Below are 18,715 nucleotides of genomic sequence, written 5' to 3' on the forward strand. Positions count from 1 at the left end.
GACCGGTTATTATGTAAATATGCCACTGTTTCTTCTGCATTCTTTCTTGTTAAAGGAAGCTTTTACAAGTATCTGATAATTTTTTTATTCAAAAGAAGAATACTTTTTATTTTAAATAATAAAGCAGCTGTGAAAGGAATTACATTATTCATTATTATAACAGAAAATAAAACACAGTTAGTGATTGTGCCACCGACAGCACATGCAGCGTCTTCTGGGCCAAACCGTGTGAGATTTCTCTGTCCCTCAGCCCCAGTGTCACTGCAGACAGAGTAGATAAAGGTGAGTCCTGATTACCTGGCTGCCTACAGCTGTGACTGCAGGCCAAATGAACCACTTCTCCCAGCCCTCGGCCTGCAGTTACTACAGTAATCACACCTCTCCTGCTAAATAGCTTAGATAGAACAGTTTCCTGTTTTTGGAGCCATTTCCTGTGAAATATACCATGTTAAAAGGCTGGACAGCAGTAAGAAGGGCTGCACAGGGCATCAGCCATGGCAATGGTGACTGCCACACACAGAAAAGCTGACAAAAGACTGTAGCATGCTGCATGCAAACACAGCATCATGTTCCACTCCTGCCGACGGTTCAGTGTCTTCCTCACCTTCCTCACATTTCTCACCTTCCTCACCTCCCTCACCTTCCTCACATTCCTCAGCTTTTGCACCTTCCTCACCTCCCTCACCTTCCGTACCTTCTGTACCTTCCTCACCTCCCTCACATTCCTCACCTTCCTCACCTCCCATGGCAGCATGCCATCCATGCTCCAGACTTCACTGGTGAGATTCTCAGAGGAAACTTCAGTCCATCAAAGTGCTGTTGGTGGCAGAGTCACTAACAGAGTTAGAAGTGCCGAAAAAAACTTTGGCAAGGGAATGCATTTGTTTGTTTTCTCCGTAATCATGTCATTTGTTCTTACGACCTCCCAGAACTTCGTTTCCACAAGAAGTATGCTGCCTGCCGGCAGAGAGAAAATGAACAAATGCATTCCCTTGCCAAAGTTTTTTTCGGCACTTCTTGCACCTCCAAGATTTTCTAACTAGCCGAAATCACCGCAGATGATACCAATGCGAACATTGTGTGTGATTGGTCAGAAAGTGGCTGTGATTTATTTTGTTTTATTTCCACAAGCAGATTCCCCATCTCCATGTAGACCACACTGCCGGCAACGTTACAATAATAACATAGCCTATATAGATAATATAATAATACATTGGCAATTCAATTGTTTTGAAGTATGCTGCCCGCTTTAACTGTTAGGTCTACGTTATATGTGGTAGAGAGAAATAAACTAATGTTTTTGTAAAGCCTGTATCAGAAAATATTTGATTTATACTACCTTAGTTTTGGTTGATTGCAGTTGAGGAAGTGAAGACTAGGGCAACCTCGTTACGAACCCAGTATTCAAAACTCCTGAAACCAAAACCCAGCAGGAGTGAGGACAAAGCACTGACATCGAAGCAGAGGTGGATCAAAAAACGTCACCCAGCGTTCCACCGAAACCAGCATGAGTGTTGCTATTTAGTTTCCTTTGAGTACTTTATTGTGTTTCAGTACGAGTCCTAGAGAGCTTCGGATACTCATATAAAGATTTGACAATGCAGATGCAATTACCATTACAGTATGCATATGTATTGTGTTGTGAAAATATAGAAAAATTGTTTTTGCTCTATTTTGATTAAATTTGTATGCATCAATGGCACATGATCTTTGTTACAGCTTGATCGGTTGGTGAAAGATGCAATGGCAGCAGAACAGAACACAGATGACACCGTCAGTGACCCAGATGAGGTCAGAGATGTGCGATGACACTTCAGGGAACCTGTCAACCACTGCATCTGATCCATATACCTGAGAAAATGATGGTGAACGTTGCTCTCCTTTTAAAAAAAAAAAAACCCTGTGATCAAGACAAGGCTAAAGAGAAAGATTATGAATGATGTATATGAGGCCCAGGAGTGTTAACACGGTGGCAAAATTATATCGAGAAATATCACCGTTGGAAAAAAGGCTATGTGCTACAACTGCATTTAGATCAAACCGTGTTAACACATTACACTCTTCTTACACTCTTCACGGTAAGAAGAAATTTTAGGACAGCGCTTCCGATTTTGCTTGTGTCGAAAGTGCTGCGACGGAAACTGCGACAGATTTACCCACAGCCACATCTGTCCAAAATGTAAACAAGTCAGGCAGTTTTCACGGTTGGGAAAAATGTTATGACAATGTTAGCTTGTAGCAGTAGTTTATACTAGCCCCGTTTGAGACTAACAATAAAACTTTATTTCCAACTTGCCTCCAGCTCGCGCTGCAAAATATATAAGCCATGCTGATTCCGTCTTCTCAGCCACAACTTCATCCAGTTTTCTTGTATTGTTTATTTTCGGTGCACAACATAGCACACACAAGAGCAACCAGCTGACGACGACGGTCTGCCTCCATGTTTGTTTTGCTCTGAAGTCACGTTTGATCACGCAAGTTTCTGTGAGATCCCAAGTCCCTGGAATCACCACTCTGAAATATGTTAATATAAACGCCAAGTGTGTGGTCCTGCGTCTTATGTCTGTGGTCTCCCACGTTTTTAAAATTGGTTAAGATTTTAAAATCCTCTAGTGTGCACCAGGCTTAAGCCGTGGTCTCTCCTCCTCTCACATCACCAGGGACAAGGCATTCATGTCTTGCAACAATGTCTTTAAATCCATTGCAAAGACAGACAGAAAGAAGGGAAAAGATGTCAGTCAACATTACCCCCACATCACCGATGCAGACACGCGTCTGCTAATGGATTCACCCGTGATGTCACCGGACACGGCTACGGGCTTGGTATAGAAGGTGTGGGTAGACATAAAGCTTCACCTGGCAAGGAGGGGGAGAGAGGGCAACAGAGACCTGTGCCTCTCCTCTTTTGAGGTTAAAATGGACAACTATCTAGGGTCTTGAGTGTTCGTACCTGTCACACAATGCCCAGACGAAGAATCACAAAACTGTCCGATCAGAACAAAGAAAGCTACCGCGGCTTCATGTTTGCCCAGTCAGGAAATCCAAAATGCCCCATCCTCGGCGTCAAAAAGCACATCTCTGAATGTCATCAGCTTCAAAAAGCACATCTCTGAATGTCATCAGCTTCAAAAAGCACATCTCTGAATGTCCAGTCATGATTTGTGATAGCTTAACATCCTATTTAATATTGGTAAAGGAGAGCTGTGTGAATCTTATGGCAGTGAGCTGAGTTTTTACTGCCACTATCACAGGTTATAGTTAGCAAAACACTGAATTCCATTTGATATCTCCAGGTCAAGATGCAGAGGAAAATTTTGTAAATCTTTCAAAAAACGACAGAAAGCACCAGCCCTGTCCTCAGTCAGGAGGTTGATAGTGTAAGACGTAGGTTATCTTCTGTGAGATTTATTGTGATAGGCTATTGTTCCTTAATTGTATGCAGATTTAATTGTGTGTAGGTGTGGTTACAGGTTATATGTCAGTGGTGGTTCTTTAATGCTGGGCGCTGGGGCGCCGCCCCCCTAAATGCAAAATAATTCTAAAATAAAAATTGTTTACTCGTACAATGCGCCTGGTAGTCTGTCAGCGCCTGTCAGCATTCATGAAAAATTGGTTCCAAATTCAAATTGTATTTGGTTAATTTCTGTGTGATTATAGCCTACTTCCTGGGTGAAGGGCGCCAGCCAAATGAGTGTGTATGTAAGTCCTTCAACTTTTGGCAAGCAGGTGACCTGAGGCTGCTCTCTAAATGGTTGCTTCAGATTTTCCACGGGGCCCGAGACACTACTTTTATTGGCAGCGAATTGGTATTGTTTTTTTTTTTGATGTAATGTGATTGGACAATTCTCAACACTATCTTCCATGTTCACGCCCACCATTAATATAACTACGGATGCGCGACTGTCACTACTGCTCCTTAGCTAGCTGACAGGTACTTTCAGGAGATGGCAACTTCAAGTAGAACCAGGGAAATCAAAGAAAATTTGGTTATTTCCTTACAAAAACGCCCTTTCACAAGGCGTTCACTGGAAGAAAAAAAGAGGATAAAGGAGCTTGGACCGAACCGACCCAATTTACAAATTCGGCAGAAGGCAAGTGATCGAGGACGAGCCTATACCCGGGGCTTCTCCAGCTCTTGTTATGACAAACAGAGTTGGCTAGCTGGATGTGGTGTAAGTAATGCCTTTTATTGCTTTCCCTGTTTGCTATTTCAAAGTGTCGGCACCGAAGTGTTGTGGACAACGACGGGGGTACAAGACCTATGACATCTTTCTGAAAAATGTAAACGGCACGAAAGTAGCCACAGCCGTCTAGACAATAGTATGAGGCTAAATCTTTTTGGCAGGCTTAACATTGCTGAACAGCTAGATGAAGGCTACAGGATTGGCATTAGAAGGCACAATGAAGAGATGACAAAATCGACACATCCTGTCCAGAATAATAGACTGTGTGATATTTCGCGGAGCCTTTCAGTTGGCTTTGCGTGGCCACGATGAGAGTGAGGATAATCCAATAATCCCGGGATATTCTGTGGGTTGGTGAATTTTGTTGCCTCCTTTAAACTTCAGCATTCACATATTCACATTTTGTCCAGCAGATGGCAGCAGAAGGCTCTATAAATGACCTTGGAGTTAGCTAATATTTTCCTATAAGGGCAAAATATGTTCAAGTAGTGCTACTGGCCAGTGTTTAGGCAACATTACAGTGTGTTGTGTTGTTTTTAGATTTATTTATTTATTTATTTATTTTATTTGCTCAGCTATGAAGTGCTGCTTCAGTTTATTTGTCCCCCCCAAAACTGCGCCCCCCAAAAAGTTTTTATCACCAGCCGCCACTTCTTGCGAGCCAGAAGGCTAAACAACCGGATTTAGAGATGGCTACTAACTTTAGCTGGTACTAGCCAACTATCTTGCAAAGTAAACTATGCCTATATTTCTCAAATGCAATTAAGTGTGTATAACTAATTGCATTTCATTTTCACTTGTTTGAAAAAGGGATTTATGCTCTACTAACACACCGTTAATCTGTAGCCCACATCTCCTCCCCATTAATGCGCAACATAGTGCTGTGTCTCTGTTTGGCTACCAAGAATTGAAAAGAGTAATCAAGAATTATCCCGCGATGACGTGAGTTTGAATACAACCGAGGACACTGCAAATCACGCATTTTTAAAAAGCACGAAACTAATCGCGGTTAAAAAGTTAACTAAAGATGTCAGAGGCATAAAACTATTAATTTAACAGCTTGGTACGCATAAAACTGTTATATATTAAAAGTGTCAATTTGCGTATAATATCAATCTATAAGTTTTATTATGCAATCTTGTTTGTTTCTTTAATCCTTCAAAATGTTTTTTTGAATATTATGATTCAGTGTTCAAGAACTTCATTGCTTTCAATTACCAGTAGTGATTGTTACATGAATGTTGAGCATCTACATTCTAATGACATATAAATAGTAATCAATCAATACTGTGTACTTGTTTATAAAATGGTTTATTTACATTGTTTACAGTAGTACTGATTGAAAACCTTGCTAAACCGCAAACCACAATTTTGGTTTCCAGCTTTTTATCCACTTTTTTATGAATATTTTCTATTTTGAAACATTTCTATCTTAAGAATTAAATACAACAGATAGCATCTGTTATGCCATCTTTTAAACAGTGCCATAGCAGTCTAAAATGCTTCACAAATGAACATAACAACAACAGTAACAACAACAATAATTTGATAGTCCAGAAATAAATTCAAGGCTACAGATTGAATGGATGGTACCTGTCATGACATCTGAATGGCATCTTTTATGCAGTGCTACAGCAGACTAAAATTATTTGCAAATGAAAAAAATGCTGCTACTACTACTACTACTACTACTACTACTAATAATAATAATAATAATAATAACAATAATAATAATAATAAATGCTACTACTGCTACTACTACTACTACTAATAATAATAATAATAATACAAATAATAATAATAATAATAATAATAATAATAATAATAATAAATACTACAGCTACTACTACAAATAATAATAATAATGATAATAATAATTTAACAGTGCAGTAATAAATACAAGACTATAGATTAAATGGATGGAATCTCTTATGACATCTGAATGGCATCTATTACGAAGTGCTACTGCAGTCTAAAATTATTTGCAAATGAAAAAAAAATACTACTACTACTAATAATAATAATAATAATAATAATAACAACAACAATAATAATAACACTAAATAAACACAAGAGCTACTTCTACCACAAATAATAATAATAACGATAATAATAATTTAACAGTGCAGTAATAAACTATAGATTAAATGGATGTAATCAAAAGTAATGAAAACAAGTGCTATCCTTCAGTGGACTTTAAATGTTGAATTCAGTGAAAGACCCAACAATCCTAAATTGAAAAACTGTACAAATCTTAGAACTTGATTCCACTCTGTGAAATCGGTATCAGCTAAAGCAGAAGGTAAACTCAAGCGGAGGGCTCAGTTCTACTCAACGAAAGATGCAACACCTCCCATTGCCAAAACCCAGGATTGAACCAGGGACCTTTAGAGCTTCAGTCTAACGCTCTCCCAGCTGAGCCCACGCAGCCAGGAGCATTCCTTGGATTTGCCGGGGCTGGGCCTGGTAGGATGTACAGAAATCTTCAGCCAGGGCTCCGGTGGGAGCAGAAGCAGCAAAGTTTCTGCACAAATCATGCTAAAGTACGCCGTACTTGAGTAAGACCGCAACAGTCTCATGGGCAAAAAGGCAGTGGGTCTAAAGGTAGGCCCTTACAGCCACAGGTGCCAATTAACTCCCAATTAACTCCTAATTATGGCAACTGGCCAATCAGAAGCTTCTAAAAGTCATTACATCAATGTCAGGAATCTTCCAGACTGTTTAAAGAGACAGTCAACTTGGTGTATGTAAACTTTTGACCAACTGTAATTCTGATATCGTGAATTAAAACGAAAATAAATCTATCTCTAATCGATTGTTTTAAAATTCCCGCTGATGTGAACAAAGTAGATGCCCTAATTTACTTGGCAAAAGAAATGTATGGTAACATGAAATGTGCAGAGTTGTGAAAAACTCAGTTTGAAATATTTAGCCTTGGTGTATGTAAACTTTTGGCCTAAACCGTATATCTAAAAAATTTTGTCAAACAAATTCACAGATTTCACAAGCTGCACTAATGCAAAAGAGTCTACAACCCATACAAAACCTACGTGAATTTCATCGTATGTTCCCACCTAAAAAGGACACATTATTGTGGAAGCAAATATTTTGGTGTTTTCAGGGTAAAGCCAAGGGTGACAGGGGGTGTGCTCATGTGCTTTGTCCTTGTCCGGTATCTCTCCTCCCTTTCCTATCCAAAACACTTGAACGTGCTGCATCTAACCAACTCTCTGCTTTCTTCTCTGCAGAGACCTGGTTAGACCTGCTTGACCCCCACCAGTCTGGCTTCAGGCCTGGCCACTCGACCGAGACTGCACTCCTCTCGGTCAGTGAGTCACTCCATACCGCACGAGCAGCCTCCCTCTCCTCTGTCCTGATTCTTCTAGACCTCTCCGCTGCATTCGACACTGTGGAGCACTCCAACCTCCTGTCCACCCTGGCAGCAACAGGGATCTGCGGCACAGTCCTTGACTGGATTGAGTCTTACCTCTCTGACCGTTCCTTCCAGGTTGCCTGGGCGGGTAAGGTATCACCACCCCGTCCCCTCGCCACTGGAGTTCCCCAGGGCTCAGTCCTCGGTCCCCTTCTCTTCTCCTTATACACCAAATCCCTTGGCCCTGTAATCTCTGCCCATGGCTTGTCCTGTCACTCCTATGCCGACGACACGCAACTCTTTCTCTCCTTCTCCCCATCGGACACACAGGTCCCTGCCCGCATCTCTGCTTGCCTGAGGGACATCCAGAGCTGGATGGACAATCACCACCTGAAGCTCAACCCGGGAAAGACGGAGCTAATCTTTATTCCTGCTCTATCCTCTCCCCTCCTCGACTTTTCCATTTCCCTAGGGGACACCTTAGTGACATCATCACCCTGTGCCAAGAATCTCGGATTGGTGATGGACAACAGGCTGTCCCTCTCCAAGAACATCGCAGCAGTAAGCCGGGCATGTAGATTTTTCCTATATAACATCCGCAGAATCTGCCCCTTTCTCACCACCTACTCAACCCAGCTCCTGGTCCAAGCAATGGTTCTATCCCGCCTGGACTACTGCAACTCTCTTCTGGCTGGACTACCGGCATCTGCCACCAGACCCCTGCAACTCATTCAGAATGCTGCGGCTCGTCTGGTCTTCAACCTCCCCAGACACTCCCACGTCACTCCCCTGCTCACTACCCTCCACTGGCTGCCTGTTACAGCTCGCATAAAATTTAAAACATTGGTCCTAGCATACCAGGCAGTCAAGGGATCAGCCCCAGCATACCTCCACAAGATATTCAAACCCTACATGCCAGCCAGATCCCTCCGTTCTGCTACCTCAGGACGCCTAGAACCTCCCCCTCTTCGCACCTGCACTTCCAGAACACGTCTCCTGTCTGTTCTGGCCCCACGATGGTGGAATGACCTCCCTGTGGAGGTCAGAACAGCTGAGACACTGACCCATTTCAAACGACGACTGAAGACTCACCTCTTCAGGCTGCACCTCTCCCCATCCCTCCCTACCCCCCTGTAAATGACCGTAAGCTTAGGGTTGTAACTAGGCAGCTGTTTCGTAGGTGACTTAGGTGCATTAACTGTCTTAACTACTGCTTGTATTTTTTCCATAGATTGCGTTGTTGCCGTTCTCGTTGTGTTAGTGTTAATCAGTTTAACCTTCAGGGTCCAAGTTGAACTATGCGGTTGTTCCCTGCACTTGGACCGGTACTTCTCTCTAGGGGTTTCGTCATACTTGTTCCTGGTTATGGTTATACACTTTGTTGTACGTCGCTCTGGATAAGAGCGTATGCCAAATGCCTGTAATGTAATGTAATGTAATGTAATCTCTGTCTTACCTGGGTTCAGCTTAAGATGGTGGTTATCCATCCAGCTCTGGATGTCCCTCAGGCAAGCAGAGATGCGAGCGGAGACGTGTGTGTCAGAGGGGGGGAAGGAGAGAAAGAGTTGGGTGTCATCGGCATAACAATGATTGGACAACCCATGGGCAGAGATTACAGGACCAAGAGGTTTAAGTATACACTTGACGGCATCATTTTTAAACACGATATACTGTTGTGTTAGGTTCAATTCCAATTCCAATTTAAATGAAATGCAATGAGACCTTCCTGCTATGTGGGAATAAAAGGACAAGAGCGTGTGCTAAATTCATAAACTGTAATATAATGTAAGGCAAAAATTGGTATTTTTCAGGCATTCTGTCTTCACTTTTTAAGGTTATCAATTTTACAGTTCATCCCATGTGGGGGTTGGTACATGACTATGAAAGGAAGCTGGGACGATGTTCACAATGGGATGAACAGAGCGAATGGGATAAGGGCACTGGGGAATGGATGTGGTGAGCTTTAGTCTCAGGGAATAATTGAGAGAACAGGATGTATAGAGGTAAGGTTAGTTAGGTAGGTCACTTTTGGGTGTCGTCATGATTGAAGAAGTTATAATAATCTCTTTTACATCTTCTGTTGCAATGTAACATGCCATGGTTGATTGTGCAATGTGGTCCCCTGGAAGGGGGGGTTTGGCAGGTAGGTCATTTTTTGGTGTCTTTACGATTGAAGAAGCTACAATAATCTTTTTTTCATGTTCTGTTCCAAGTTGTCTTAATGTATGGTTTATTATGCAATGTGGACCCCTTGAAGGGGGTTGGTGGCGGGCCATTATTATAGGAAGGTGTAGGTATGAGCATTAGTAATGTACTGTTATCCGCAGTTCTGTAGTGGTAAAAAGTTCTGTAAACTACCTGGCTTCATGTACCTAGCTAGTCCAGTCAACATAATAAAAAACAAATTCTAAACACACTATAACAATACAACTGTATCCCTTTGCCTGTTATCTTGTAAAATTCAAATTCTTTGGAAATGTTTCAAACAGCAATGCCCAACTGTTGATACAGTTCAATGACACTGCAGAAGTGGAAAACTGGAGAGAATTGACCGGTAACAAACGTAGATCTATAACATGCGATATCTATGGCAGATAGGCTTGCCTCCCTAGTTTTTTTAACAGCAGTTTATTTGCATTGCATTTACTAAACTGTAAAAGACCATAACAGACCCTGATGAATGCAGAGAGGAGGCTGAAGCCTGAAGATAATGACATATTCTGCCACAGGAGGCACTGTTACAACATCCCAATTTGATTCTAATATAATGTAGCATTCATTTTGATTTTACATTTGCGGCATTTTTTATGCTGCGTTCAAGACAACTTAAAACTAATAAAAAAACGAGATCTGACTTGTGTGAAAAAACCAATTGTCAAACTTGATATTGTAGGTTGGAAATTCTGGCGTGATTTCTGAGCTCCGACCTCAGCAGTGGTGACGTCACAGTAAGATAATTGGCGGCATTTGTAGTTCGTGTTATGTGTATATATATTGTATATATTTATATTGTGACTAAATAAACTGATTGAATGTAGTTACCATTAATATTATTTGTGGCTTCCTGGTTACTAGGTATCTGCTGCAAGATTAGTCCAGTAGTAGGTGTCTTGGCTGCAGATAGGTCAGAATTTCATTAGCCTATTATAGTCTTGCATTAGTACAAAATGTTCTTATGTTAATAAAGCATATGCTACTTTAAGGCCTGGAAGCAAAGCAGCTGTTAGGAACGTTAGGTGGGAAACATGGAGCAATATTAGGACAGTAGCCAGATGCAACATAAATGTCAGTGAGAGCTCAGGGACTTGACTGGCTAAAGGTAGTTATCTTACTTGTTCTATTTCTGTTGGAATTTGATATTTGCCTGAACTGTGTAGCCGACGTAGCTAGAAAGTTAGCTAGTTAGCTGATGTATTTACCCGTTAAAATTATGCTGTACACTCAGTGTTACCTTGTAGCTTATCTGTAGCTAGAGCTAGCTTTGTTTATAGTTAGCTACCCATGCTATTCAAGTGAGAAACATAGTGTAGACATTGGCTCGATATTATGTGAGTCAATGATCACACTTGCTTAGAACAAACCGCTGGTTTATTAGGAACACAAAATCCGTGTGAGCCAAACCGACATTCAGTGAGTCTGCTTGCATGTCTTGAACTAGATGGGGCTAGAGAACGTTGATTGGCCTAGCCATAAGCACACGTACAGGTATGGTGGCTCATAGCGAACAAACAGGACAATCATTCAGCCAAATGATTTACATCCCTTTTCTTTAGCTCACACCTCCTATATGAAACAAATTATTTACTTAAACCACATTATTCACAGGAAAGTATATGGCAGCCCATAGATTATTTTACTGCATATATTTTGGGTTTGGACTGCAGGTGCGGCCTGAATGCGTTGTGTATGGTGCATTGCTGTTCTCAGTGGGGAAGTGTGCTGTGGGCATTGGCTGGAGAGGGGATGCGTGTTGTGATTGCATGGCGTTTGGCTCTGGTGTTTGTGGTGTGGGGGGAACACTGTCCATTGTGGAGGGACCGGTGTTCTGGGAGTCTGGGTCCTCTGCGTGGAGCTGTGGTGGCAGCAGCTCTGCAACAGGAAGGATATGGCAGCGATTCTTCCTGTATGTCTTCCCGTTGGACTGGATGACGTAGGAGCGTGGCTCCTTGCTCATCTCCTTCACAGTCCCAAGTTGGTCGTATCCTTTGGGGGTCTGCATTCGGACCACTTGTCCCTCTGCTAAAGGCTGTAGTGGTGCTTTAGAGTGAGCCTTTTGTTGAGGAGTTGGGTGTTGATTTGCTGGGCGTTCTTCGGGGCTGGTTCCAGTAGTTTGGTACTCACCGGAATGGCGGCGCGTGTCTGTCGTGACATCAGACGTTCAGCGGGGGAGCCTAATGTTGGATCACGGGGAATGTTTCTAAGGTTCAGGAGATTAAGGAAGACGTCAGTTCCATCTCTGTGAGATTTCTCCATCAGCTGCTTGGCACTGCGGACCGCTCTCTCCACAAGCCCGTTTGACTGGGGAAACTCGGGGCTGCTGGTGGCATGAATGAAATCCCATTGTTTGGCAAAATCTTCGAAATGCTGACTGGTGTATTGCCTAGCATTGTCAGAGAAGAGGGTGTGCGGTGTACCGTGGACTGAGAAGTGTCATGTCATGGCGATGGTCGATTTCAAACCATCCGGAATATGAATCCACAAGCACTTGGTAATGTTTGCCACGCCAGCCGAAGATGTCTGTGGCCACTGTGGACCATGGGAGGTCTGGAACTGGGTGAAGTTGAAGAGGTTCTTTTTGCTGGTGAGACTTGGTGCTGTTGCACGCTGCACATGAGAGCAACTCCTCGGTGATGTTGTTTGTCAGCCAAAAGATTATGCTTCTAGCTCTGCGCTTGGTTGCTTCAGCACCTGGGTGGCCTTTGTGCACAATGTTGATGTACTCTTTGTTCAGAGAGTAGTCTTTCATGATGATCCCGTCCTCCACTGTGAGTTTGTCTCTATAAGGGAAGGACAGACTGAGAGCAGGCTGGAGCTGGGTTTTCCTGGTGGGCCATCCTCATTGAATGACTACACTGAGGGTTTGTATCCTCTGCTACGTGCTTTCTGAGTTCCTCCAGGCTGGCTGTGGAGTAGGGGTGTGCAGAGACGTAATTATCTATATCTGTTCAACCAACAAAATTATCTGTATCTGTATCTGTTCAACCAACAAAATTATCTGTTCAACCAACAAAATTATCTGTATCTGTATATTTATGAGATTATTAGCCTGACCTCTGGCTCAAAATGTGAGGAATTTGCACAATTTTTTAATGATAAAATAACAACCATTAGAGCTGGTATTGTTAGAAATACTACCATCCTGCATGATTTTCCCTGTAACAAGCCGGCAACCATGAGGAATTTTAACAGTATCTCTGATGCAGAACTCGACAGAATTATAGCAGAGAGTAAATCGTCAACCTGCTGCCTCGACCCTGTCCCTAGAAATTTTTTTTAAAGGTTGTTAATAGTGTTTCCACATCAGTTCTAAAAATAATTAACACATCTCTAGAGATGGGAATTTTTCTCCACGTTTGCGTGGTGCGGTAGGTTGAGTCAACTGAGTGTTATTGGTTTGCTGTGTTTTCCTCAGGTAATTGTAGTCGCCGGGCATGTCCTTCAGGCTTCATTTTGTTATTTTCCCTTTCTTATTTTTGGTGTTAAGTCTGGGTGGGGGTACGCTCCAGTTCGCCGTGAGTGACTATTCAATCGGTCTTTCATTTGCGTTCACGGGTTTTGCGTTTAAAAGCCGCCTCGAACTCGGTAAATACACTAAAGACTATAGCCGCGTTTCCACCAAAATTACCCGGAACTTTCAGTCCCAGGAACTACTTTACCAGGAACTAAAACGTTCCTTCAGCCAATGGTTGTCTGCGTTTCCACCGGGGTCTAAAGTCCCGCGAAGATTAGGCAAATTAGCCCACTGTCGTATGAAAAAGCGACGTTGTCGTCGGTCCATCTGTCATATGATTTCTTCTGTAACCCCATACTACCACCGAAGTAGCCTACATTATTTTCTAATAACCGGGACAGCCCGGAGGGGTTTATTCCACTTATATACAACGGGTTACCAACAATGACTATATATGGTTACTTTTGTATTTATTGATTTTTATCCATTTAATCACATGGAATTGAAATATTCTTCTGCAGCCGTTTGGGCATATTTTACCGTTGTCAAGCAAAACTGTCGTTGGTAGTTGAACTTTTGGACCGTTATGCAACAAATAGGATATAACAGACCAATAGTCAGATTGTAACTGTTTTATATATCCTCTCAAACACATTCATTATGTTTGTATGCGAACATTCGCTTTCATGTCTTGACATCCGAAGCGACAGAATGCATTCACATTTCCAATATAGGCTAACTGGCAACAACAGCAGAAAACATGCACACGTTGTAAACAATTTGCTGTTTGATTACTTTCTCATCGTCAATTCCATATAGGCTAATCGCAAAATGACAAAAATAGAACGAAAACTCGGACTTGCGCGAAAATTTAAATTAGTAGTGGTACAGCCACCGTTTGTTTTCCTTCGAAGTTACTGCTAGCCGAGCAGCGAAGTGTGCCCTCCAGATGCGAACCATGCACTATAAATTAGTCCATAGTCTTCCTGGTCTTTTTGTGGAATTGAAGAATGGCAGAGTAAAATTACGGCAGTCTGAAAAAGCTAAAGGTAGGATTACTAGAATTAACCTGTTATTTTACCCTGACAAAAAGTGCGGAAGGTGATTTCCAGTTTGCTTTTACTGTATCACCAATGTGAATTACGCAGAACTACCGCATACCTCACATAACTGTATCAAACGTTTTGAGTCAATTACAACGGGCTAAGAAAATCCGGAAGAAAATATTCAGCAACCGAATTAATCCGTTTGAATGTTTTAGTATGTAATATGCTGTCCCAGCACGAATGCTTAGCATTTTATAAAACGAATACTAAAGCAAGAAAAGAACAGAAGAGCACACGTTATAATTCCAAGACGTTGGCAGGCAATAACCAAAAGTAGGCTACTGCGCCGCATAACATACAAGTTTGATTTGAAGTTATTATGAAAATAAATTGGTTTGCGCCTGCATATTTTCAAACATGGCGCCTGAAAATAAACACAAAAAAAATCCCGTGAGTACTCGACCAATCAGAAATGTTCAGCGCTGCAAGCTCCACCCAAAAGGTTCCTGTACTTTCGGAAAGTACTACCCCCCGAGCAGGAACCTTTTGGGGGGTAAAACAAAGCCCCCAGAACTAAATTTAGACCCTAGTTCCTGCGGTGGAAACGCACTGAGTTCCTCAAAAGGTTCCTAGTTCCGGGGTATAGTTCCTGCGGTGGAAACGCGGCTTATGTTAGGTTTTAGTTAGATTTTCGTTGCTACTAGGTAGTTAGGACCTGGGGGAAGTCAACGTATAGTGACTCAGCTTATCGTTGTAATTAGTGTGATTAGTATCACACATGATGAGAGAGCTTGTGGTTGTGTTTGGGTGAGTATGGAAATTTGCTACATTTCTACCTTTGCCGTTTGTTTTTGATTGTGCAATCGGTAGCTGTTTTCACATGTTAATTAGTGACATTTCCATGTTCATGGCTGTTTGCTTGTTCGTGCTCGTAATAGTAGCAAACTTAGCGTGTTCACATTTCGACTTGCGAACTGTGACGCGTGTTCTTTCAAGCCGTGGTGGCTGTGAGCCATGTTAGAATTATTTCCGTGTGCTTTTCCGAGAGTGCAATATCAGCGCTCAGTAAGTAAATCTGGGCTACTTTCGTGATTCATTCCCATGTAATAGGGGATGGTCTTGATGCTACCTTTGTGTAATGTTTGTATTCGTAGCGCTAGTCACATAATGCTAGAGTAGTAAGTTTGTGCATCGCTTGTAAATACTTTGTAAGCTTGTAAAATTTTGTAACATTTTTACATCGATGCCTTGATATTGGCTGCTTCATATTGGTTGTTTCTGTGCGGTTGTCCCTGCGCTTGCGTTTTGTGCTGTAGCTGTAAAGCGGAATGGTTAGGCTACTTGTGATACTGTTGATATTGTACTGTCACGTATTTTTCTTGTGCTTTGGTACTTTGAGTAGGATAGCAGTAGCCTACTTGTTTTGCCTTCCTATAGCCTTTTGTGTAACCTGTGGTATTGGTAGTTTAGTGTTGATTGCTACACTGTATTACTGCTGTTGTGGTGCTGGGGCACTGATCCAATTCTATTCTTTAGCCTCTTGATGTGTTAGTGTTTTCTTAGGTGAGTGGTTCTGACTGTGTTCTAGGATTCTTGACTGCATTTGTCTGGATTACATCTTAAGATGTCTACTGTTGACATTCAGATGTTTTTTGATGATCCCTCTGAGGACCTCCTAGAGGAATTTACTAGAGCAGCTGTTTAAAATTGCAGAATATTACGAAATTTAGATTTCTAGTAGCGATAAATGCCTTGGAGCCAACGTTGTTAACACTTTGAAGACAATTTTGACTGACATGAGGGTGCTTAGAGCTAAACAGGAGTCCCCCTCGCGACTCACCGAGTCTGAGGTTACTTTGAAATTACAATTACTTGATCGGGAATTGGAAATGAAAAGGCTAGAATTAGCAGCAAAAGAGGCAGATTTGGAGATGAAGAGGTTAGACATTGAAGGCAAGAAGACTACCTCTCTTGTTGAGGTAGGTAGGCATATTCGTATGGTTCCTCCGTTTTCAGAAAAAGAGGTAGAGGTACCTCTTTAAATTGGCCGAAGGATGTATGGACTTTGTTGCTGCAATGCGTCTTTACTGGTAAGGTCCAAGAGGCATATTCAACGTTATCATTTGAAGACAGGGCTGATTAGGATTTAGTCCGGGCTGCCATCTTGCGTACATATGAACTGGTACCTGAAGCATACCGGCAGAAGTTCCGACGATATGCTAAGCAGGATAAACACACTTATGTGGAGTTTGCAAGGGAGAAGGGGCAGTTGTTTGATAGGTGCTGTCGATCTCAGAAGGTTGAGACTAGGGAACAACTCCGTGAGATGATGGTTCTGGAGGAGTTTAAGAATGGTCTACCTGAGGCCATTACCACTTATCTCAATGAACAAAAAGTAACCAAGGTGTCAGAAGCTGCCGTCCTTGCTGATGAATTTGTGTTGACCCATAAGATTGTGTTTGGGGAAAAACATTGTAATGAGGGCAAAGACAGACATCAAGGGGGGTTTTCGTTCCTTAAAGCCCACTTCCGCTGGCCCTGTGCCATCTGTGCCGCTGGCTGAGAAGTGTAGCCCTGTGGGTAAATACCCTGATGGAGTCTGTTTTTACTGCAAAAAGACAGGATCTCAAATTGCTTTAGTCTCAGAAAAAAACAGCAGGGTGCTAAATCTGTCGGCCTGGTAGCTTCTTTGACTTCTTGTGACGTTGCTGAACCTGAATTTCTTACCTTCCAAATGCTCCAGTACTCAAATGGATTATACACCATTTCTCATGAATGGCTCTGTGGCAATACCTGGCCAGGGTGAAAATGCACCAGTCTGTATCCTCAGAGACACAGGCGCTGCTCAGTCCTTCTTATTAGGAGTTTTACCCCTGTCTGAACAGACCTCCACTGGCACTAGTGTGTTAATCCGAGGGTTTGAGATGGGCTTTGTTGACGTGCCCTTACATCGCGTTGATTTAACTTCTGACCTAGTGACTGGCAGTGTCGTAGTGGGAGTGCGACCGTCCCTCCCAGTGCCTGGTGTTACATTTATTTTGGGGAACGATCTGACAGGTGGAAATGTTTGGAGACAGTCTGACACTCCTGAAGTTGTCTCTGTGCCATTGGTGTGTGAGGGTCCAGATGAGTTGGAACAGAAATATCCTGATGTTTTCCCTACATGTGCTGTCACTCGTGCTATGGCAAAGCAACGCGATGCTAGTGACTTGCAAGAAGTGTTGTTTTGACGATCTTTGTGATACGTTTTTTGGGCACCCTGAAATGTCTGACTCACTGTCTCTCTCTCTATAGTCAAGACATCTGAAGACCTTCTTCCAGAAAATGGTGATACTGTGAAAACCACCATTTGTGACATGCCACTATCTCGAGCACAATTAATCTCTGCTCAGAAGGCTGATCCAACCCTTGTGTCTCTGTTTGAGTCTGTGTCTCCTGATCAGGAGATTGATGCTGTGCCCCAACGATATTTCCTTAGGGATGTTGTGTTGAAGAGGAAATGGAGGTCGCATGTTGTTCCTGATGGGTGGAAGGTAATTTCTCAGATAGTAATTCCATCTAACTGCAGAAACGAGGTTTTGAATGTGGCTCATTATGGTTTGGCCGAACATCTAGGGATTAATAAAACATGATCGCATCCGTCGGCATTTCTTTTGGCCCGGCTTAAAGCGGGATGTGGTGAAATTCTGTAAAACGTGTCATGTCTGTCAGGTTACCGGGAAACCTAACCAGACCATTCCTCCTGCACCCCTTTACCCAATCCCAGTAGTTGGAGAGCCCTTTGAGCATATAATTCTGGATTGTGTTGGGCCTCTTCCACGGTCAAAAGGGGGCCATCAGTACTTATTAACAATCATGTGTGCTGCTACTTGCTTCCCAGAGGCTGTCCCTCTGCGGAAGATTACTGCAAAAGCAGTCATCAAAGCATTAATCAAGTTCTTCTCTGTTTTCGGTCTCCCTAGGGTCATTCAAAGCGACCAGGGAACCAACTTCATGTCACATGTTTTTGCCCAAGTCCTTCAACAGCTCCAAATCAAGCATAATGTCTCCAGTGCTTATCATGCTGAGAGCCAGGGGGCCTTAGAAAGGTTTCACCAAACCCTTAAGACTATGCTTCGTACTTACTGTTTGGAGCTGGGGAAGGATTGGGAGCAGGGCATCCCCTGGTTGGTTTTTGCATCCAGAGAGGTAGTGCAGGAGTCTTTAGGGTTCAGTCCTGCGGAATTGGTGTTTGGTCACACAGTGCGTGGTCCTCTGGCCCTGTTGAGGGATCAGTGGCTTAAGGAAACGCCTCAGCATAATTTGTTGGAGTACGTCAGCAAATTTCGCTCTCAATTACACCGAGCCTGTGACTTGGCCAAGCAGAACCTACAAGTTGCTCAGGGGAAAATGAAACACTGGTTTGACCATAAAACCGAGGTCCGGAGGTTCGACCCCGGTG

Source organism: Anguilla anguilla, chromosome 17 (genome assembly GCF_013347855.1).
Source record: "Anguilla anguilla isolate fAngAng1 chromosome 17, fAngAng1.pri, whole genome shotgun sequence".
NCBI lineage: Eukaryota > Metazoa > Chordata > Actinopteri > Anguilliformes > Anguillidae > Anguilla > Anguilla anguilla.